The 24495-nt window shown below is 39.3% G+C and overlaps 1 protein-coding gene across 3 annotated transcripts in view; it reads left to right on the top strand.

The window, feature by feature from the left end:
• Positions 1-2293: 2293 nt before the first annotated feature.
• Lrfn5 (leucine rich repeat and fibronectin type III domain containing 5) overlaps positions 2294-24495 on the top strand; it is a 262853-nt gene continuing 240651 nt past the window's right edge. Inside the window, exon 1 of one of the 3 annotated variants that reach the window (XM_085697596.2) lies at positions 2294-4133. The gene's annotated coding sequence lies outside the window, so the exon portion shown is untranslated. The remainder of the gene's footprint in view (positions 4134-24495) is intronic. The other 2 variants (XM_085697594.2, XM_048415825.3) reach the window with 2 other exon arrangements.

The raw sequence follows: 24495 nt of genomic DNA, 5'->3' as shown, positions 1-24495 counted from the left end.
CCTAGAGGGAGATGGAGTAGGGAGAGAAGAGGCATCCGCACTGAGCACTGCATTGGAAACTGAAGTTAAGAGACCATTTCTGCCTGGAAAGAGTTGAACCTCGAAAGAACACTGAAAGGCTGTGCATCACTCCCCACTTGAACCAAACGCTGATTCCATCTTTTTCACAGCAAAACAACCCCTCACGGGGTTCATTGAAAGCCCCCCAAGGTGACATCTGAATTTTGTCTTGTTCACAACTTCTAACATCTTCAACTGGCCCAATTGTCCTTGAGTCCTTCTCTCGCCTCTGTTCTGGCATAAAATGTAAATAAAAACAGTGCAAAAGAAAGTTATTCAATCCAGATAGACAAGGTCTTTGGAGTTGTGACTCGATATTTGGATATGCACTTTGTCCTTTTCGGGGAACTGAAAATCCTTATCTTAGAGACTTCTAGTTCCGTTCAGCTGAACAGGACAAGTGGGACAGTCCTGAAGGAAAAAAAAAAAGTCACCCCTATATCCTAAAGTACTTGGAAGGGCTCATTTGGTTCTGCCTGGAGACCGAGCTAGGGCGACTCCACCGGTCGCCCTGGAGTCCTCAAAGCTGCAAAGTTTAAAGCGAAACCAGAAAGCATCACTTTCTTTCTCGTGCCTCCAGAACTGACCTCCCTTCTGTGGTGGCTCTCGATCGCGATTTCTTGGAACACTGGGTTATCCACTTCCTTGACTAGAAGCTCACCGGGGAAGCTTCTAGATTTCAGTGGAGACTCTCCAGCAGTCGGGGTGTTGACTGGAGTATTTGTCCTCCGGAGTCCCTTTGCAGATTTGTATGGAATCCTACTGGTCAGTATCTGCTCGGAATGGATGCTTGGACTCTCGAACTCACTTCCTGCTCTGCAATCTACCGCTGGGGACTGCTCTGGATCCGGGAGCCCCAGCCAGAGTGGCCAAACTGGAAGGAGACTGCGCGGCGGCGGGAACCAGAGTCCCAGACAAGCTCCTCTGAATCAAGCAGCCAGAGGGTAGCCTGGATTGCTAAATCCAGGGATGCACCACCCAGGGGTAAACCTGGAACCCGGGCCGGGCAGAAAAGAGGAGAGCCCAGGGAAGAGAGGAGGAAATGGGAGCAGTTACCACTTAAAGTACTCCAGGCTGAGTTCATCTCTCAAAGAGGAAGCTGTGTGGGTCTTGATTACGCGTAGGTGCCTGTGCGCGCACTCGGAGCGAGCCCGTGGGTGTGCCTGAGTGTGCGCGCCCTTGTGCTTTCACAAGGCAACGATATAGCCTCTGGAGTTCTATTGGTAGCAAAATTCCAGAGCCCCCTTTCCTGGGAGGAACTGTGCGGTGCGAGTCTTTACCAACTACGCGAAGAAGGGCTTCTTGTTAGCCAGCTTTCCAAAGCATCCCTTAATTCTAGCACTCAGGTTTGGTTAAGATTGGTGTATGGACTGCGAGGGGGAGGTGCGCGCACAGAAACCGAAGATCATAAACTCTACCCAGAAAAGACTGGGTTCCGACCGCTCCAGTTACGGAAGGAAGACTTTTCTTTAATGACTGGCTTTAGGAGGTTTCTGGGAGCTTTGCTGGGGTCCGGGTCCGGGATTTAATTGGATATCTAGGCAGAATTACGAAAGTAAAGACAGAGATAATCCTGTCCCGTCCCCCCTCCCCCCATTCCCCAGAGAGGAGGAGGCTCTTCAGGTTTCCTGCGGACCACACCTCTCTTGCTTCCCATCCTTTCCCAGTACAAGAGACCTAAGTGGGCAGGCCTGCTTTCTGCCGTCTACTGGGGTCGGGTTCAGCTCTGAACACTAAATGTGGTCTGTTGCATCACTTCTTTACTCCGAGTACAGTGCTGATTGACAAATGTAAATGTTCTTTTCAAAATCCGCTCCCCTCTGATTAGTAAGTAAATCACCCACCACCGACTAGGGGACTCTGGAAGCCTGCCTCGTGTGTTTGGGAGCATCAGCCGGTGTAGCTCTCAGGCGGGGATTCTCACCGCGGGGTTGTAACTAATCACTTTTCACACTGCCATTAGCAGCCACAGCCAGACAGGGTGACACCTTTCTTTTAATCCCTTAGCATCCCGACTGTGCGGGATGAGATCGCCAGTTCACTTCCTACAGAGGCGAGGGATGCCCCTGAAGTTCGCTTTCTTCCTTCGGGTTTTCCGCCGCTTCCCCTCCCCCCCAAACCCGCCCGCCTGCAACGCCCCCGCGCCTGCTCTGCTTGGGGATTTGTAGGCTCAGCGCTGGCCCTCTCCTCCCGGAAGCAGTAAATCGGTTCTCCCAACAAGTCTAGCCGGGAGTCACAGAGGCCGAGAGCCCGGCGGCTCCGGCTTGGGGTGTAGCCTGATTCTTGGGGTCTGGGAGGTGCGGCCGTTCTCGTCACTGCAGCTAGGGACGGGCTCACGGCCGCGCGCCCGCCGCCGCCGCCGCCGCCGCTGCCGCCGCCTCCATGCTGCAGCGCGGAGCTCAGCTCCTCCGGGCCAGGCGGCCGGCATTGTCCGCTCTCCCAGCGCTGGGGATCGGCTCTCCCAAGCCTGCCCTGGCGGCGGCTGCGATCTCAGACCGCAACTTTCAGCCTCGCGCCTGAGCTGTGGACTCGCCCCAGCGCCTCCGCCAGCGGGAGGGGCGCCCACCGCGCTGTGTGCAGCGGCGCGGGGAGGCGGTGAGCGTGTGCAGGGCGGCCGGAACCGTGTGTGTACGCGCGTGTGTTCGTGTGTGTGTGTGCACGCGTGTGTGTGCGTGCACGCGTGTGTGCGTGTGTGCTTTTCTTCTTTCCTTGAAGATGTGAATGGCTTCTCAGCTAGCTGGTCCTTGGGATTCTTGACTTTGAGAGCTGTGAGCACAACCCACCCATGTTATTCATGTTGCATGGTCGGTTATACCAGGAAAAAAAGGCGCAACTGGACGGGGGTGGGGCAGATCCACGAAACATTCTGGAAACGTGAAATAGAAAGGGGGAAGAAACAGAAATATGAATATTGAAAGATCTAAGAAGACTTTCGGAATCCCCCAGCTGGCCCTTCGGTTTTTCCGGCACGAACCTGGATGTTTTCCACCTTTTCAAGTCATCTTGGTGTTTCTCTGATGTTCTCTAAGCCGCTTTCCAGCAAGCTGCGTGTGTGTATGTGTGTTTGTGCGCGTGTGTATGTGTGCGCTCCTATCGGATGCATTTGACAGTCTTTTTTTTTTCCAACTGCCCAGAAGCAAATGTGTTAACTCAGAGATGCCCCTCCATGCCCAGGTTTTCGCAGAGCGCGGAGGACGTCCAGATCCTTTTTCCTGGCTGGATTCCGGGCGACTGCTGGGCTCTGGAGCCAGGTGTGTGGATTACTTAATCCAGAGGCTTGGAAACTAGCTGTCTTAACCAGCTTCCAGGTACATCGCAAGGTCAAGAGAGGGTCTTGCAGCTGTCTTATTTCCCTGCACCTTGGCTTTCTTGTATTGGTCAGAAGAATATGAACGTGGCTATCCACAACATTTGAAGCCCAAACTTCAGCACTTCCACCTGGTTTACTGTATAAACAAGGTAATGAGGATTGCTTTTCAAACTGCGTAAGGAACCCCCCGACGCTTCCATTGCCCTTCCAGGATTCCCTTACTCCCCAGCGAAATGTCACCAGCTTCTGAACTGCAAGGATTTGGGCTGCAGGAGAACTTGAAGGAAACGTGAACAAGGGCTATGTGAGAAAGCGACTGCTCTCTTTGCTGGTGGGCTGGTGGGCTTCGCGAGCGGATCTTGAGAAGGACCGGTACTGTTTCTCCCTCCGGATGCGGTGCTGGGAGTGCTTGTGCAAGTGTGAGTGCGCGCGCGCCCGGCTGAGAATGTGTGAGTGTGTGTGAGCGTGTCTCTGTGTGTGCGCGGCCGCCCTGCTTCTGCCCGCTCCCCGGGCGCGGAGCCACCGGTTTCATGGGGCCATTTGCGCTGATTCCCCACCCAGTGCGACCTGCGGGCAGTGGCGGCAGTGGCAGAAGCCACCTCTCTGACTCCCTAGGATGCGGGTGCTGAACTATGGCAAAGGGCAGCAAAGTGATGAGCGAGACCCCAGCACGACCGTGAAAACCACCTGGAGCCACCTTGCCTGGATCTTACCTGTGGGCAGAAAGTCCTCCTATGACCGCCTTTCCCCCTAGAGGCACCAGGTAACAATGAAGGACTACTTGCCTCACCCACTTTCCTTAAGGGCTTGTTTCTAGCATCATATCTGCATTGCAGGCTACTTTACTTATTAATGTTTTGAAAATCATTAGGAAGGGTTGGGTACCCAAGGGCGCTTGCTCAGTGAGGGGGCATGCAGTTTCTGGTACATAGAATGTAAGCCTATACCTGAACACTTAATGTGGTGGTGAAACCTAGAGATATATGAATACATCAAGCCTAAGGATAGTTTTTGAAAAGGACCAGTCTTGTTGAACCTGTCTGAAGGTGCCAGAGATGAATGGTTCATGTTTCCTTTAGGCTATGGCTGCTGCGGACCATTTGGTATCCAACCTCCAGATACTGGAGTGAGATCCGGTGTTTGTTTCCCCGCCCCCTACATCTATCAAATATTTTTTTATTATTATGTTTTTTTCTCCCCCTGACCTTTCTACTTATTGTTCCGGGTTGTTTTCCTTCCTCTGTTGTGTGCAATCGTTTTAATAGTTGTGAAATACACATCTGGAGACTTTGATGTGAAATGGAGTTTTCTTGGGACTTGCTTAGCATGGGAAAAAATTCGTTGTCAAGGGTGTGTATTGAGTCGAGGTGTTTAACTACCAGGGTTTGGTTTGATGTAGCAGAATAGATGCATGGAAGAAGTCGTTTTTATATCTAGGAGAACGAGGCCAAAAACCAATAGCCACCACCCATCCCCAGCCCCAGTGACAACATCAGTCCTGGCCCCTCCTGCTTTATCTCGGGGTGGGGGGTGTGGACAGAAGCTTGTGTTCTCGTGTTTGTTGTTTGTGTACAATAGGTATTTTGAAAATTCCTTTCAGTGCTTTGATTTAAAACCAGGCTGGGTCTGAGACTGTCTTATTAACATACTGGATCTGATGTGTGAAAATGGAGATTCCCTTCTTGCGAGGAAACAGAACACATTTAGTTAACTTCCAAAGCCCCTATCTTTGCGCCTTGTTCATTCTGTCTTCCGCTATCACCACAGTTGCCTGTTCCCTACAGAAAATTTCACTTCTTTCTCCAGGGCATTTGAATTAACAACATAAAGCACTTCCAAAGTAGTCTCATCAATGTTTAATTCCACAGTGAAGAAGATCTGAAAAATTCAGCTGAGTGCTGGTTTCTCTCCCGCTTTGAGGAGCTGCCTGCCGGCAGCAGCACTCCACCGAGGTTTGGCCTGGTGGGTCCCCCGGTTCACCAACATAGGAGGCAGAGACAGGCACAGACTGATGGAGGTGGAGCAGAGTACTGGATGCTGTCTTCTGTTTGCTAGAGCTGTTTAGGAAGTATAGAGAGACTGCCTGGTTGTCTTCAATTCCCTTCGTTTCTATAGATATCCATATGATGGCATTTGCAGATTACAAGCTAATGGGTCTAGCTCTAGTTGTCCCTGCGCGCCGATGTCCTCAAATCCTGCTCTAGAGTCGGAGATTCGGCTGCTGCTGCAGCCCTTGCAGAGTGGTGGTGCTACAAGGCCATGTATGCAGCGGGCTTTGGGGGCTGGGCTCCACCACTGCAGCTGGCAGGTCTGCTTTGACACTACTTGGGGCGGGGCCCGAAAGCTCAGCAGGCACCCTGGCAGACAGTGGGGTGCATTGTAGCTGTGGTGGCTGCACAGGTCTGAGTGAAGAGAAATGGGAGATGAGTAGGGCGGTGGTGTTTGACCGCCTATTATGACTACAGCCCCCTACTACTCCCCTTCATATGAGTATTCAAGAACGTATTATGGGAGCTAGCTACAACAACAAAAAAAAATGTTTGACAGTCAAACATTGCATGATTTATTGGTACTGAAGCCTTGATGTCAAATGTGTATTTTCTAGATCCCTGTTTCTTTTTTCTCTTCTCAAGCTCTCCTAGGCTCCATCGGGTCATTTGCAACCTGGTTTTGCCTTCAGTTAGAGCAATAGCACATGAAATCAACTAATCTTCACTTTACACTCAAATATGAGATCTAGGAGACTCACTTTTTAGACCGGATTAGTGTTTAACTTCAACGCAGAGGAAAGATATAGATGCTAACTCAACTCTGTCAGTAAGAAAATCCTTACTGTCTGAGGACTGGCAAGAAAAAAATAATCCCATTGCCTTCATTCAAAAAGGTGTAGAGGAAAATAAACCACCAAACAAATAACAGATAGAAACAAAATCAAACAAACAAACAAAAAACCCAAACCATTCATTGAAGGTATTAAAGATGATTCCCCATCAAATCTCTTTTCTTTCTTTCTTTCTTTTTTTTTAGTGAATTTATTTGAAATCTATCACTAATACAAAGCTACATACAAAGCTGACTTAGGTGGTAGACATCTCATAATTTGTAAGCACATAACTCATACATACCCATAAGATGACTAAAAAAATTAAAATTCTGCTGAAGAATGATGGTGCTGGAAAGGTAAATATTTTCCCATCTCTATTTTCCCATCTCGGTTTCACTTCCCTTTGGTCTTTTCTGACTGTGGACTTCCTCTTTTGTAGGTCAAGTCTTATCTTTGTGCACCCATCCTCAGGGAAGGCAGACAAAGCCATAAACCAGAGTTTGAATCCTCAGAAGCTTAAACGTACATACATTGTGATGTGATTCAGGTTCAAAAGGTCCCTTTTGGGGTCATAAGGAAACAGATATTCTAGCAATATGAAGGAAGGAGAGAGGGAGAGAGGAAAAGAGAAAGGGAGGGAAGGAATGTGGGAGGGAGGGAGGGAGGGAGGGGGGAGGAAGGGAGGAAGGGAAGGCTAGCTAAAACTGAGTTAGAGATGTGGTTCCACCCCCCTGGTTAGACATTATCCCAAGGCAGAGCTATTCCGACTTGCTGATGGGTTAAGGTATTGATAGAAAACTTACCAGCAGGAATCTCCTCTACAAATCTGTTCTTAGTCATTCGTGTAAGGGAAAGAATGGAAAATAGAGGACTACAGAGAAGTACCTCAGCTTTAAAGGAGTTGACATCAGATTTTCCTCCTCTAGAGGATGCCTTTTTGTGATTCCCCTTTTCTGTTTGGTAAAGAATGACCTTGAGCAGGACCTGTATTCTGTGTTCCACATACCTTTTTTTTTCTTAGCTAAAAAATGTAATATATACATGTATATTCTCACACATTTCAGTTTTGATATGTGATTCATATACTAATTTGTTCATCAGTGCCTGTCTCTCCCTGAAACTAGTCAAAGGTAATTTCTTTCTTTTTCCTCCAGAGAAACAGAAGAGATGTAGTGAGCTGAGGAAGAATTGCCCCACCCCTACTCTCTTCTATTTTTTAACATTATCTTTTTCTCTCCTGTCATTCAGTAGATTCTTGATGTTGAAGCACTATCCTCCTGTGAGTTGGAATTTAAGTACAGTCCCACGTTTCACCCACCTGCATCTTCTGGAAGGAATATCATTTTCCTTTGTCCATTTAAGCCAGGGCATTGCTGCTTGAAGCACTTTTGGCTTGGTGGTTTTGCTGAGTTTTCTAGCTGGTGAAATTGGGAGCAAGCTTACTGCTGACTGTCTTGCTGTGCTGGTACATAGTCAGGATGAGATACTTACATCTTTCTAACCCTGTTCCTGTCTGTCCCTGGGACAATCTCACAACAGCTCCTGAGGACTTCATTCATGCACATAGCATTGGCAGCATTTTAGCTGATATTGAAGTACGAGGAAGAAGAAGTCACTTGAAATTTTTTATAGAATTAATTAGCTAACCTGTTGCCTTATTCTAGTGATTTTGTTTAGTAAAAATATGGAACATACTGGCACTTTTTTCAGTGTTTCTTTACTTTTTTTGATACAATACAAATAGTTCTAAGCTTTATGTTTCATGGAAGAGTAGGGATTAAAATGTAGGCCTCCACCATATGGGTGTGACTCTAAGATAGACGACTAACAGATTTTGCTAAATCATTTCTGTGACACTTATGCACAGTTAAGTCTCGATAATTTCTGTTCACATTCTCATTCCTGTGTCATCCTTAAATCTTAGAACCTAAGGAAATGTAAGTTACACATTCTGTGGTGTGTGTGTGGTGAAGTTAATAAGCTCTTACGTTTGCAATTATAGAAATTGATTTTTATCCAGAGGACACCTTTTTTTTTTTTTTTTTTTTTTTTTACTATACTCTATCACCCTAAATTGTACAGCACTCTGAAGCCCTCAATAAGTAAAGAGGAAATAAGAGCTTTATTCAGAAAAAGTAGATACTGTATTTAATTTTTTTTTTTTGGATCGTTCTGGTAGATACCGTTCTTACAGAAGGCTTTTTGCTAAGTTATATGACAATCTAACAGTAGTTATGAGTGATAGGTAACAAGTTATTGAAAGTTACAACATAATTACATGGTTATATAAATGTACAATCAGGGCAGTGATGCCAAGTAAAGTTCATGAGCAGACTTTAGTATTTAAGCTGCAAAATTTATTGATAATATTTGTCTGAAACTGATAGTTCATACCTTAACTTAACAAAGTTATGTGGGGAAATTCTTTGCTACATAGTAATTCCCAAAATTATAGAGGAAAGGACCACATGATCAATTCTTTTCATTCTATTCATGCAAAAGAAATATATCTCGTTCTATATCTTATATTCTTTTTGAACTTCCTTGGTAGATTTATTATATATGATATATTACATATAATAATTATATAAAATTATCATATGATTATGTATATATTCACACATACATATACACAATATACATACACACATACATATAGTGAATTGCAGAAAACATTGTTAAGACATTTAATGGAGTTTCTTAGAATTAATGTTAAAGTTCCCTGTGAAGCATGATTGCAGGAATTGGAAATAAAATTGAATCTATTTTTCATATTTTACAGCATAAAAGGCCCTAGAAAGGACATAATAAGACAAATGATTAAAGTTAAGAGTGCTTTTTAGCAAATATTGGGAAAAGTTTCTGGATTTTTATGAAATGTTTGAAAAATAAAGTAACACTATTTCAAGATATTTTTCATCACAACTAATATGTTTAATTTAAAGAGGAACAGAAACCAAACTGTCTTCATCTAATTCCTTTGATCTTTTCAGTCCTGTTGATAAAGTGCTACAAGCCCAGGAAGGACCGTTTTATTAATTCGCTAGATACCCTTCTCGTTTGACTTCTTCACACCAAAGAAGGGCTATCATCATGCTAGGCACACACTCTGCTGTTGAGTTCACCCCCAGTCTCATTTCCTGTCTTGGAACAGGTTTTCCTGGACCTTGATGACTTCACCTCCAAAATTACAGGATACTCACATTAAAGTGATTTATTATTGGAATCATATTAACGATATTAAAGCTAACTCTTAGTGGTGTAAAATGAAATATTTTTTCTCACTTGATTTTTTTCTATTAATTGAAAGAATATATTTATTAGAAATAGCTTTAAAAACTTTAAAAACTTAATACATCTGTTATATTTGAAAAAAATCAATACATTTATGCATTATAGCAATATTAAGAGAACCTGAAAGGCTCTGACCAGGTCACGTAAAAGGAAGGATATTATAGTATATACAGACGTTTTAGGAGAGTCAGCTTTCTAGTTTTTGGAAAATACAAAATGATTGATACATATTACTAATAAACATAAAAATAGCAACAGGTTTATAAAATATAAGTGAAAATATGTCTATATCATAAAAACTACAGTCATATAAATTTATTAACAAAATAATTTTGTTTAAAATATTGAATGCTTTAATTAAGTGTTCATGCACACAGTATAACAAAGTTCATTTTTGTTTTTGTTATTTTATAAATAAAATCGTTTGTTTGTATTTATACATGTGCAACATTAGAAAGCCTATAATTTATACTGATGCTTTATTATGCATAGAGATATTTCCTTGTAACACTTATAGTCACCGATTTTTTAATTTGCTATGACCTATTCAATACAATTATATCGAATTTAGAACTGAAAATGTCATGTTATTTATGGGGATTATGGGAGACAATCAGGAAGCGCATTGTACTGTGACCATGTGAGTAGAATGTCTTAAATCAAGAAAACTATAAACACATACGTTTCGAATACATTTTTTAACTAACTGATATTTGGGCCTCTTTTAAGTATATTTTGTCGATATGATTGGGGTCGACTGGGAAATCATAGCTGTGTTCTGGAACATTTGGTTTTATGCCGTGGTTATCACAGTGAAATTTGAGCTTTTGCTATTTGTATTTAGCCTTGTCCACCTAAAATGCAACCTGTTTAATGTGTCTGAACTTCACTGTCCTCACAAAATGAGCTGGTATGGCTATAGGCTAGAACTATTTAGCAGTTTCAGTGTTACCATACAACAGAAATTTAGGTGTCTTCATTATGATTGTGACCTTCTCATCCTTAGTTATCATCAGCCCAAGAAAGGAATAATAAAGGTAAGAGGAAGGCTTTAAATCCTATGATTGGAAGAATGAAACCATGAAGTCATGATGATCAGGGTTACCACGAGCTATATCTTCTAAAGCCAAGCAGAAGGTGGAAAACGGGGTGTTTGCCCAGGTTTAGGTTCTCCAAACTGATCATTGGTCAGTGTTTGATCTACCAAAATCCATTACTCTGAAATATGTTTTGATATGTGAAGGACACAACTATGAAACTTCTAATTTTCTCAACATGTTCTTTGAAAGAGTTTGAAGCTTCCCTGCCAACTTTCTCTTGACTAACTTTTTGTACCTTTAACTTCAAAATCACTTCACTGAAAGTGATTATTCTATTTTTCTGTTCACTTTGTCATAATGTCATGCTTTAGGTTGATATAAAATTTTGGCATCCTTTAGCTTCTAATTAATTTTAGCATTGTGAAAGGTGTTATCATACATAGAATGCCTTATTGCTGGTAATAGTACTTGGAATATTAGAGCTGAATTAGTTCGGACCCTCAATCCATAAGTTCCTTGCTTATACACACACAAGTCAGGAATAATTTTATTTTACTGCTGTTAATCTTTTTACATTTTGTGCTCAGTAATGTTAGTCTCATTGATTGAACAGACATTTGGGACAGATTTGGGTTTGTCTGTTTCACATTTCACTGAAACGCAGAATCAATGCCAACAAATAATTCAGGTTCCAGTATGGCCATCATTTTTACTTTTGACTTCGGCACAAAGAAGAGAGACACCAATCTTGTACTCATACACCTTTCTTCGTTCTAAACTTTAATAGAACCTTCGAGCCCATTTACACATATGTCTAAGAAGGTCATAAGATGAAACATATTTCTTCTTCTAAATTTAGGCTCTGCTAACCTGAGATTACTTCCTGGATATTCCAATTACATGCTTTATTCATAATGGTCACGTTGCCTAAATATTTCCTACCCTCCCCATTGACAGATTGTGATGGCCTTATTCACAAGCACCATGTAAAACAATGAAACAGAAAAAGACAAGAAACATGGCTGGGTGGTGGTTGTGCACACCTTTGATTCCAGGACCCAGGATGCAGAGGTAGAAGGGTCTCTGTGAGTTTAAGGCTAGCCAAAGCCATATAGAGAAACCCTGTCTCTAATATACATATTTTGGGTTGGAGAGAGATGGCTCAGCAGTTCAGAGCTATGGTGCTCTTCTGGAGTATCTAGATTCAAACCCAGCACCCACATGACAGCTCACAACAATCTGTAACTCCAGTTTCAGAGGATCTGGCAACAGACATGCAAGCAGGCCAAGTACCAATGCACATAAAAATATAGTCGGAGAGATCCAAGACAGGCACCACAGCTACAAAGAAACCCTGTCTTGAAAACTAAAAAATCAAACAAAACAAAGTTACCTCTCAACCATTGTCTTTCTTAAGACCTAAGTCAGCATGAAGAAGATGCTACACTGGGGAAGCTTTAGTCTAGAGCAATAGCAAACGGTTTCATGGAGAAAAACCTAGATCCAAAACAATCATGCTGCTAATCTCATCTTTGACTTTTAATCTACTGCCAGACCTTGATGTTTTAATTTTAGAATATTAATTTGTTTGCAAGTTTTTTTTAAATAAATAAAATCAGCATCTAAGCTCCACGCATATTCTTCAGCGACCTTATAAAATCAACTGTTTTCTAACAAAGTGAGAGAGGTTGAATGCAGGAAGGTATAGTAAACCTCCCTTTTTCTGATCTCCCTGAAGAACCAGTCTTTAAATAATGACCATTTACTGTAATCTTGCATGCTATTCTTTTGGGGCATTATGCTTAAAATGATTTTTTATTTAAAAAAGTTTTACATATAATGTGAACGCAAATAGTTATCAAAATTGACACATCAAGCATAAATATATTTAATCTTTTCTGAATGTCTCCCTGTGTCCATTGTACATGCTAGTGATTACAAAGGGTACCCAGGGGCCAGTTCATTGCATACTCTTAGGAATTTACATTAATTCTTTTATTTCTCCCTTGACTATAATATTTTTCTTTGATTTACTTTTCTTTCAGGAATATATGATTTTGTCTACCAGTTTCACCTTTTAACCTACAAGTAAGAATTAGTATAGTTGTTGAATATGATAGCCTCAGACTGAATCTTAAGGCTACTTCTGACACAGCACGTGTTCTTTCCCATCTTATGTCTCACAAGGAAATCAATGAAAGAAACCAACGTATCTTCGGTATGATGTCGTAGATAACTACATTATCACATGGTCTTATCATTCTGCTCACCTTATTCTTAGAAGGCACCCTACATCAGTTGCTCTTGAGTGTTACTTCCACTTCATACAGTAAACTTACAACTTCATCGAGAGCATCTCCATTTTTTGGACATTCAAACTGAAACTCAGAGAATTTAACTTTAGGTGGCCACAGTCCGCAGCTAATAGATGAGGTTAAAACTCAAAGCTAAGTACTTCTAATTCTAAAGAAGGGGCAAAGGTTTCTATACCTGGGGGATTTCCCCTGTATCCTATCTCTAATAATAGTTTGGCAACTGTTATTCATGTCTGTGCTCCAACCTCCTTAGATGAGGCCATATGTTGAATATACCCCAAATTCTTTATTTCCTTTGCTTTTTCTATCAGTTCATAAACTGCCAAATTTTATATTTGTATGTTTATCAAAGGCTTTATGGTTATCTATTAGGGGTTTTAAAAATTTCTAGCATCAGATATTTTTATACTGAGTCTAAGACATGAATATATGCTAAAACATACCTTAAACCTTTAAAGTTCCAAATTTCTATCTCCAAAAGAGCTTTTCAAGCTATTGTAGACTAATGACTATGCCACAGGTAATTAATGAATATTTTTCCCTGTTAACTTTATTCCCAGGAAGAGAAAAAAATTAGATAATTTTGCAATGTTAGGATGAGATAAGACTTAGAGATGATAATCTGTCACTAAAATGTATCCATGTCCTATATTCCACTTGTCTTCCTTTTTCCCCTTTTCCTGAGATTAGTACAGGCATCGAGGCCATCTTTAATTGGTGTGTTTAGGTTTTCTCCTACTACCTTCTCTTTGTGGCAAAAAGCCAGAGAACAGTCTAGTATTAAATCTACTTCCTTAACTTGAATCATTGTGTCTGATGATGGTTTGAAGAAGTCTGTTTATAAATTCTAGGCATTTTCAGGGCAGATCATCTCTCGAATTAATCCTCTACTGTGTCCTCATTTGGAATCCATTTCCTTTCCTCTAATGGAATGTCCCCCAATTCCATGTAATCTTAGTGAATATTCTCTCTATTCCCTCTTGAGTTAGAACTGGCTTGCTTTGAGCTGAGGTGTAGCAGAGGTGGTAGAGAATAGTTTGCAACCGAGTCATCTCAAGACCATGTGGTTCTCACTTTTTAGTACCTAGGGGAAAATATTTCTAATATGCAAAGAAACCTTCTGTTCCAGTGCCTCAGTTGGGTCCAGTGGCACATATGGCATGCAGCATCAGCAGTCAGGCACATTGATCAGGGCACCTGAGACTATCCTGACACAGTTGAGTCATGATAATTATATTTCTGTGAATAACCTCAACTGTGGGAAGCAGAAGAAGCAGCTAGCAAGCTGGGTCAAATCAAAATCATTTACTCAAAGTCCTGAACTAAGAAAAAGGGTATTACTTTTAACCACTGCATTAGGAAGTAGAAATTAGTTTATGAGATATGTTCCCTGGGTAATACAACTGCTTGTCAGGTGCCATGGATCCTTGGAAGAAAAAGAAATTCTCATTTTAAGACATCTTTTCAATAAGTGTTTACTTAAAATTTGTCTCCTGTAGGCATACAGCCTTACGTCTGTGGATTAGTGAATTTCTGAGGAAGAATTCTTTCTTTTTCTCAACTTTTAGAAAAGTTTGGTGATGTGCAACAGGTTCCTTGTCTAAGATGTTTCCTAGTGTTGCTGAATGTACACAATATTAATTTCAATTTGCCAGACTCTGAAGCAGTCACTATGATTGCAGTTGAGACGATTCCATGGAAAGGTCATCTTCTTATAGTTGGGTTTCCTGCCATTAATATAATAACTAGCAACAAGTAAGCCTCGTTTCTCCATATTGCATTTGGTCTTAATTTATTCCAGTGTGACATTGTAAAAATTACATGATTTTGTTTATACTTTTAATTTTGCTTCATTAATTCATATTTAACATTCACTTCCTCAGTAAATTAAATTTAGATTGGGCAATTTATGTTGTACTTTGAATGCTTCATTATTTTAAGTCATTTAAAAGTGTTGTCATTAATGAATCAAACTATTCTACACAGAATTATCATAATTTATAGATACATTAAACTATGAAATCTAGGTCATAGGAAAATCTATATAAATTATTTTATAACAATTACAATAAAATATTTACAAAACATAATTAAAGTAGGTATTTCAAAGTCCTTGTTTTTTTCTCCTCTTGGTAAAAGATATATGTTTGCAAAGACATGAACAAAACTGTATTTTATATTCATGTTATTTCTTTCTATGATATATTTTAATTATAAAGTTGAAATTTTCTTGATGATATTGAATGTGGAATATTCTATTACATTCTCTATTATTTCTTACTGTGATTTAAAGCCTAATATTAGATAAAATTCTGTTATTTTAGTTATTTGTCATTTTTATTGCTAGTGAATTCTAAAATAGTAAAGTATATGTTACATTTATTTCATGTGTCTATATATATATATATGTTGATTTTGTAACATATTATGGATTAGTTTTTCCATCTATAGAATGGGACTTGTACTGTTATGTACTCCAAAGACTTGGAAGGAAAATAATGAATTCTGTGTATCTCATTCACTCACCACCCAATAACTGAATGGAATCACTAATTATTATTAATATTATTTTTTAAGAAAATTATAATTTTATACACAGAATAAATGTATATAAGTGTATCTGGTATTGGTTTTCTAGTCTCTGAAGACTAAACTTACTAAAACTGTAATAAAAAGTACATATACATACATATATATGTATACACACAAATATATATATTTAATGTTGTGTCGTTTAGTACTAAACTGGTATTTAAGATTTTTTTAACCAAAGGCAGGTGAGATTGGCACATGTTTGAAATGTCAGCACTCAGGAGGCTGAGGCAAATGAATTACAAGTATAAAGACAGTATGAAGTCAAAGTTACCAGATTGAATTACATAGTAAATTTCTATCAAATATAAAATAGGCTACTTAAGGAGGTATTATCAGAAAAACATTCAATTTTAGGTGGAGGAAAAAAACCTCCCATTTGAGAATTACACGTCATATAAAATTTTAAAAGTAAAGGATTAGTAAAATTACAAACCCTTTGGGTGAACTAAAAAATGAAATGACATAAAAGGTGAGAAGAGTCTCTCTTTGCTTCTCTGTTTTCTCTCTATAGCTTAGAAAGAAGCCTTCCTCAAGTTACAGTTTAAAACAGTGGTGCAGAGTAATTGAGAATTCAATCTCTGCTGGACTGAGTACTGGTTATAAACGCATCAGTTCAGAGTCACCTCAGTACAACTGCGTCTCTAAGAAGACTTGCGGAGCCTGTGTAGTCAGGCAGTGATTATTTCACCCAGATTGAAAAAGACAGGGAGGAGAAAGCTATTTTTGTATTACTTATGTATTCTATTTTCGCTGATAACCTTCCAGCTCAATGTTTTTCTCCTCTGAAGAATCATCTAGAATAGATTATAAATGATGATATCAATTACAGCACATCCTCCTTGTTCAAAGTTATGAACAGTGTGTTGTTGGTTTTAGTTAAAGAATAGCAATGATAGTTCCTTAGCAGAATTAACTTCAGAAAAACATAAAATTATTTAGGTTTTAGTGCACATAAATTAGAAAGATCATGAATTCAATGTATAAGGCTACAATTAAAAGGAACATATTCTAAAGTATGTTTATCTAGTAAAATATGATTTGCACACTATACTAAAGTAGGAGACATTATTTCAAAATTTGTATGTCTGAATTGCAAGACATTGTATTTCAAAATATTTTATGTGAACAGGTCCAGGAATGATCTCCTTCTTGGTGATTTGGGAGATTGTTATTAATATATAATTCAACACATTACATTAAACCAAATATTGGTAAACCACATTGTATCATTCTCTTCAAAGGCTGCCACCAACTACCTTCCAGTGCAGAATGTAGAGCTGGATTCTTACCAAAATTAGTGAATAAGTATAGAACTCTTTTACTAAAAAATATCAACAAGAAGTAGCCTTCCATAAATCTACCTCCTTAGTACAGTTCTAAACCAAGATGAAGATAAATATTCAACTAAATAATGTATGATCTCTTATGAATTGTTATTGTAATTAAAATGTAAAATTGGTATAAGCGATATTCCAGCAGAGATAAAGCAAGACAATCAAGACACTGTTTCTTTTTATTTCCTGAGGTAGTTTGTAGCAATTAAAGCAAATATTTATTATTTAAACTAATGTGGATCCTCTTAATATGAGTTGTAAGTATCAGATCCTGCATTATGTTGTAGCTCCATGTAATTCAGTAGTATGCTTGATTACTTTTTATACATGCCACTTAACTACAAACTCAAATGCAGATTTTTTTTCAAAATTGCCAGTTGTATTAATTTTAACTTCTGACCTCCTTGCTAAATAAAGTAGTTTTCCATTCACTATACCATACATAGGAAGATATATTTTAATAAATATTTATGACAGGAAACAAACACTGAGAAAAGTAGATGATGCTCCTGTCTGTGATGGGAAGTTCAGGAAATAATTTTTTCTTTTATAATGTTGTGACTTTTTTCTTTGTATGTAGCATGCTAATTTGTTACAAAATTATAAAAGTTCAAGTGTATTTTTATAGATAGGATTATATGTTAATTAAAAATGTGTATTCCTCAGTAACAGTTAAAATGTTAATATAAATTACTACTCACATGCTAGCTACACTGGCAAAGACATTTTGCAAATGTGTTTTTTTGTAAAAGACTCTGATGCCTACCACCTAAGATGGTATTAGTTCTGCAAACACAAAGTCCATGCCTTGGTCCTCACTGGGAATATGAAGCTCTTGAAATGGCAACAGGTTTCATTCTTTGAAGCTTTTTCTCTGCATAGAGACTGGATCGGAGCTGAAGGAGAATGGTCAGTAAACTATGAACACCGAATTTATTCTAGGATTTAATTATGTCTTTACTTTCATGATAAAATGTATTTCATGCTGGGTTTGTAGTTCGCAGCTTCATGTTCTTGAGACAGGAGTCAGTGATGTTTCTATATGCACACTTGTCTTCATTAGTGTTTACTGTTCAGGTGGAAGAGGAAATCTTTACACTAAAACACAAACACTTACATTTTATTGTAATTCATTAAAATCAGCTATGTATTCACATTAACTTAGATTTATAAAGCAGCCATATGAAGAAAAAAATAACAGAAGCTCTCCAAGTGTCCAGTCTTGAAAATTAATAAAAGAACATAAACATTAACAGATTTTAAAAATGCGTATGTAACTGAAAAAGGAAAAGATTCATATATATGTATAATTGTAAATATGTATATATATGGATATTCATATGTCCATATATAAGTATATTTGAGACAGGATCTCACTATGTAGTCCTGGATAGACTAACATTCAGTTTTTAAACCAGGGTGGTTCACACTCACAGATATCCTTCTGCCTCTGCGTTTACTTCTCTAGTACAGAGATTACACATGTGTACCATCATACCAAGTACAGATGCAGCCAAGATTTTTTCTCATTCAACTATTTTCATAATTAATTAAGAATATCACTACACCTATATGCACTCCTACAATGAAAGCTTTTAAGTTTTATCTTTTAAAATGCATTTCTAGATAAGAATTATCATTTGCAAAATATTTCACACTAATGTGAATTTTTTTGTTGGTACACATGGTTGAGCCCCAGTCTTCATACATGCAAGAGAAGCAGGTGCCACTGAGTGATTTTCTCAATCCTTTCACAGTTAGCTTTTATAGAAAAAATAGAAAGCCGGGCGGTGGTAGCACACACCTTTAATACCAGCACTTGGGAGACAGAGGCAGGCAGATCTTTTTGAGTTTGAGGCAGCTTGGTCTACAAGAGCTAGTTCCAGGACAGGCTCCAAAGCTAAAGAGAAACCCTGTCTCGAAAAACCAAAATAAATAAATAAAGAAAGAGAGAAAGAAAGAAAGAAAGAAAGAAAGAAAGAAATTAAATAAAAATAATTTATCTTTCATATTTATTTCATGCTTCTTAGCTGAGATACACTCCCATTACTACATAATTTACCCTGTTAAATGTACAATTTTCTGGTGTTCAAGATAACCACAAAGCAGTGAAACCTTCACTCCCAATTAATTCCAGAAAGCTCTGTTTTCTTAAAACAAAACAAAACAAAACAAAACAACCTTGCATACCCATCTGATACTAGTCCCAATTCCCCTTCAGAAATTTATGATTTGGAAAGTAAATAGCAATCAAAATGGAGGCAAAAGCATCAAAGATTTAGAAAAGTGATAAAATTCTCTAGCTAATTTAATTTTTTATTAATTAAATGTGTTTGGGAGAGGGCCCGAAGAGATTGTTCAGTGGTAAAGTGCACAGTCTGATCTAGACCAACACCCATGTAGGTAGCTCACAGTTACCTGTAAATTCAGCTCTAGGGCATCCTAGACACAAACTCGTGTGCACACTCTCTCTCACACACACACACATTTAAAAGATAATATCTTAAAATGATAGAAAAATGTGCTATTTGGTCGTTTCGCACCTATGTAATTCATAATGACAATATCAGCATCTACTTTCTCCCATCTTTGAGTATCTCCATTCCAAATCTCACTCTTGCTTTGTTGTATTTTGTGAATCACTGAGTTTAACTTGGCCATATCTGTTTGTTGGACAGTGAGTTTGGAGTTACTCATTGGAACCTCGATTCAGTCGTTAACAACCAAAGACTATGACTGGAGACTCTTTAATAATCTATTAGTACTCAATAGTACGGTAGGGAGAAGTAAGGGTTCCATGAACTCCTACCTCTCACAAAACTGATTGTGGACAGAATTAATCTTGTGTCGGTTCAATGGAGGCAACCACAACTGTTGTCAGTTAATGATGGTGTCTTTCTATCCTTTTTCCTCTATTCTATTACTTACATATTTCTAGCTCCCTCTTTTGCCATTTTTCATAGGCCTTAGGGGTAGTGGTTATTATAGATATCTTGCTCAGAACTGTGCCCACAACTTCACTTGTTCTCAGCATCTTAGGCAACCATAAGTTTATGCATCACCCAGCGGTCTGCAAAAAGAGTGACTAAGAGTATCTTTTGTCTAGTCCGAGTGATCTAGTAGAGTGACTGTTTTGGCCTAAGAACATTTGTCATTTTTAGATGATGACATGTGTTTCTGTGAGGTATTATCATTTATTTTTTTCATTTGTTGAACATTACTGTTTTATCAGATCCATATTTATCAATATATGTGCTTTTAATTCTAACAATTATACAACATCACCATCATTAAATCCTAATTTTAGAAATAAAAGTTCAATTTTACTTTCTATAAATATACATTGTATTTTCAGAGACAAATGGATGGGAATGAAAGGATCTCAACATCAATTTAAGTCCCATTATCTATACTGATATTTAAGTAGAGATATGTGAGTCAAGTTACTTTATAAGTGCTCAGTATTGAACTTGTTTGTAGTGACAGTTTTGCTACATAGTTAATCTTCAAGTTTCAGAATCTTGACTAGAGACTGTACATTTAAGAACCCTTTGGTTTAATTTTATTAAATTATAAAAGTTTCCATTTACGCCCCTCTTCCCAACACCCTCCCACTCCCCCCCCCTCTCCTCCTCCCTCTTTGTCCCTAAAGGCAGTCAGGGTTTCCTGCCCTGTGGGAAGTTCAAGTTCCTCCCCCCTCCCTCCAGGTCCAGGAAGGTGAGTATCCAAACAGACTGGATCCCCAAAATCTAGTATATGCAGAGGAAACATGTCCCAGTGTCATTGTCAATGGCTTTTCAGAAAGACTCCGGGCCAGCCACATTCAGAGAATCCGGCCACATTCAGAGAAACTGGTTGGATCACGTCCTCGTTCAGTCGCAGTCCAGCTGGCCTTGGTAAACTCTCATTAGATCCGTCCCCTGGTATCAGTGGGTGATAGCATCCCTCGCAGACATTATTTCCTTTTTTCATTTTCTTCCTCCTTCTGCTCCACATTTGGACGTTGGGGGGCTGAGTCTGGTGCTCCAATGTGGGTCTCCGACTGTATCGCCATCCATCGCCAGATGAAGGATCTATGGTGATAAGCAAAATATTCATCAGTATGGTTATGGGCCAAGGCCGGTTCAGGCACCCTCTCCTCTGTCCAGAGAACAATCTGGGGATCTCTCCTTGGACCTGGGATCCCATATATAATTAAGTCTCCTGTAAACCCTAAAATGACTCCCTTAGTTGAAATATATTCTTCCCTGATCCCATATTCAACCTTCCTTCCACCCCCCCATCCCGGTCAACCAAGCTTTCTCCTTTCCTCCCCTCCTCCCTCCTCCCTAACGCTCTCCCCTTCCAACGCCCCTCCCACCCCCCCCCCCCCATGCACCCGAGGTTACCTGGGACTCTTGACTAATTCCTACCTCCCGGCAGGTAGCTAAATAATCTTCATCAGGTTCGTCTTCTTATTTAGCTTCTCTAGGATCACGAATAATAGGCTCAAAACCTTTAATTATGGTTAGAATCCACTTATGAGTGAATACATACCTTGTTCCTCTTTTTGGGTCTGGCTTACCTCACTCAGTAAAGCGTTTTCTATTTCCATCCATTTGCATGCAAAATTCAAGATGTCATTGTTTTTTACCGCTGAGTAAAACTCTAATGTGTATATGTTCCACACCTTTTTTAACCATTCTTCTACTGAGGGGCACCTAGGCTGTTTCCAGGTTCTGGCTATTACAAATAGCGCTGCTATGAACATAGTTGAACAAATGCTTTTGTAGTATGTTCAGGAATCTCTAGGGTATATTCCCAAGAGTGGAATTGCTGGGTCCTGAGGGAGGTTGACTCCCAGTTTCCTGAGAAACCGCCACACTGATTTCCACAGTGGCTGCACGAGTTTGCATTCCCACCAACAATGGATGAGTGTTCCCCTCACCCCACATCCTCTCCAGCATAGGCTATCATTGGTGTTTTTGACTTTAGCTATTCTGACAGGTGTAAGATGGTATCTCAACGTGGTTTTGATTTGCATTTCCCTGATCGCTAAGGAGGTTGAGCATGACCTTAAGTGTCTTCTGGCCATTCGAAGTTCATCTGTTGTGAATTCTCTGTTCAGTTCAGTACCCCATTTTTTAATTGGATTAATTAGAGTTTTAGTGTCTAGTTTCTTGAGTTCTTTGTATATTTTGGAGATCAGACCTTTGTCTGATGAGGGGTTGGTGAAGATTTTCTCCCAGTCAGAAGGCAGCCTTTTTGTCTTACTGACAGTGTCCTTTGCTTTACAGAAGCTTCTCAGTTTCAGTAGATCCCATTTATTCATTGTTTCTCTTATTGTCTGTGCTACTGGGGTCCTACTTAGGAAGAGGCCTCCTGTGCCTATATCTTGTGTACTACTTCCCACTTTCTCTTCTATCAGGTTCAAAGTGGACGGATTAATGTTGATGTCTTTAATCCATTTGGACCTGATTTTTGTGCATGGTGATAGGTATGGATCTACTTTCATCCTTCTACAGGTTGACATCCAGTTATGCCAGCACCATTTGTTAAAGATGCTTTCCTTTTTCCATTGTATACCTTTAGCTCCCTTGTCAAAAATTAGGTGCTCATAGGTTTGTGGGTTAATATCCGTGTCTTTTATTCGATTCCAGAGGTCGACTTCTCTGTTCTTATGCCAATACCAAGCCGTTTTCAATACTGTAGCTCTGTAATAGAGTTTGAAGTCAGGGATGGTAATGCCTCCTGAAGTTCCTTTATTGTATAAGATTGTTTTGGCTATCCTGGGTTTTTTGTTTTTCCATATAAACTTGATTATTGTTCTCTCAAGTTCTGTGAAGAAGTTTGATGGGATTTTGATGGGGATTGCATTGAATCTATAGATTGCTTTTGGTAGAATTGCCATTTTTACTATGTTGATTCTCCCAATCCAAGAGCAGGGGAGGTCTTTCCATTTTCTGGTATCCTCCTCCATTTCTTTCTTCAAAGACTTAAAGTTCTTGTCAAATAGGTCTTTCACTTCCTTGGTTAGAGTTACCCCAAGATATTTTATGCTATTTGTGGCTATCATGAAATGTGATGTTTCTCTGATTTCCCTCTCTGCTTCTTTATCCTTTGTGTATAGGAGGGCTACCGATTTTTTGGAGTTGATCTTGTATCCTGCCACACTACTAAAGGTGTTTATCAGCTGTAAGAGTTCTTTGGTAGAGTTTTTGGGGTCACTTATGTACACTATCATATCGTCAGCAAATAACGAAAGTTTAACTTCTTCCTTTCCAATTCGAATCCCCTTGATCTCCTTATGTTGTCTTATTGCTATTGCTAGAACTTCAAGCACTATATTGAAGAGGTATGGAGAGAGTGGACAGCCTTGTCGTGTTCCTGATTTTAGTGGAAAGGCTTTGAGTTTCTCTCCATTCAATTTGATGTTAGCTGTCGGCTTGCTGTATATTGCTTTTATTATATTTAGGTATGATCCTTGTATCCCCAGTCTCTCCAACACCTTTATCATAAATGGGTGTTGAATTTTGTCAAATGCTTTTTCAGCATCCAATGAAATGATCATATGGTTTTTTTCTTTCAGTTTATTTATATAATGGATTACATTGATAGATTTGCGTATGTTGAACAAGCCCTGCATCTCTGGGATGAAGCCTACTTGATCATAATGGATAATTTTTCTAATGTGTTCTTGGATTCGGTTTGCCAGTATTTTATTGAGAATTTTCGCGTCGATGTTCATGAGTGAGATTGGCCTGTAATTCTCTTTCTTGGTTGTGTCTTTGTGTGGTTTTGGTATCAAGGTAACTGTAGCTTCATAAAAAGAGTTTGGCAATGACTCTTCTGTTTCTATATTATGGAATACATTAAGGAGTATAGGTATTAGCTCTTCCTGGAAGTTCTGGTAGAATTCTGCATTGAAACCATCTGGTCCTGGGCTTTTTTTGGTAGGGAAATTTTTGATAACAGCTTCTAATTCTTCGCGACTAACAGGTCTATTTAGATTGTTCACCTGTTCTTGGTTCAACTTTGGTATATGTTACTTATCTAAAAAAATGTCCATTTCTTTTACATTTTCCAACTTTGTGGCATATAAACTTTCGTAGTAAGATCTAATGATTCTCTGAATTTCCTCTGTGTCTGTGGTTATGTCCCCCTTTTCATTTCTGATCCTATTAATTTGCATGTTCTCTCTCTGCCGTTTGATTAGTTTGGATAGGGGTTTGTCAATCTTGTTGATTTTCTCCAAGAACCAGCTTTTTGATTCATTGATTCTTTGGATTGTTTTCTGTGTTTCTATTTTGTTGATTTCAGCCCTCAGTTTGATTATTTCCAGTCTTCTACTCCTCCTGGGTGAATCAGCTTCTTTTTTTTCTAGGTCTTTCAAGTGTGCTGTTAAGTCTCCAATGTGTGCTTTCTCCGTTTTCTTTATTTGGGCACCTATTGCTATGAACTTTCCTCTTAGCACTGCTTTCATAGTGTCCCATAGGTTTGAGTATGTTGTGTCTTTGTTTTCATTAAATTCAAGGAAGTCTTTAATTTCTTTCTTAATTTCGTCCTTGACCCAGGGGTGATTTAGTAGTTGACTGTTCAACTTCCATGAGTTTGTTGACTTCCTGGGGGTAGCATTGTTGTTGAATTCTAATTTTAATCCATGGTGATCTGACAAGACACAGGTGGTTACTAATATTTTTTTGTATCTGTGGAAGTTTGCTTTGTTACCGAGTATGTGGTCAAT

The sequence above is a fragment of the Myodes glareolus genome, chromosome 11, assembly GCF_982192425.1.
Source record: "Myodes glareolus chromosome 11, mMyoGla1.1, whole genome shotgun sequence".
In the NCBI taxonomy this organism is placed as follows: Eukaryota; Metazoa; Chordata; class Mammalia; order Rodentia; family Cricetidae; genus Myodes; species Myodes glareolus.
The sequence above is the reverse complement of the archived record's forward strand: the minus strand, read 5'-3'. Positions and strand labels throughout refer to the sequence as shown.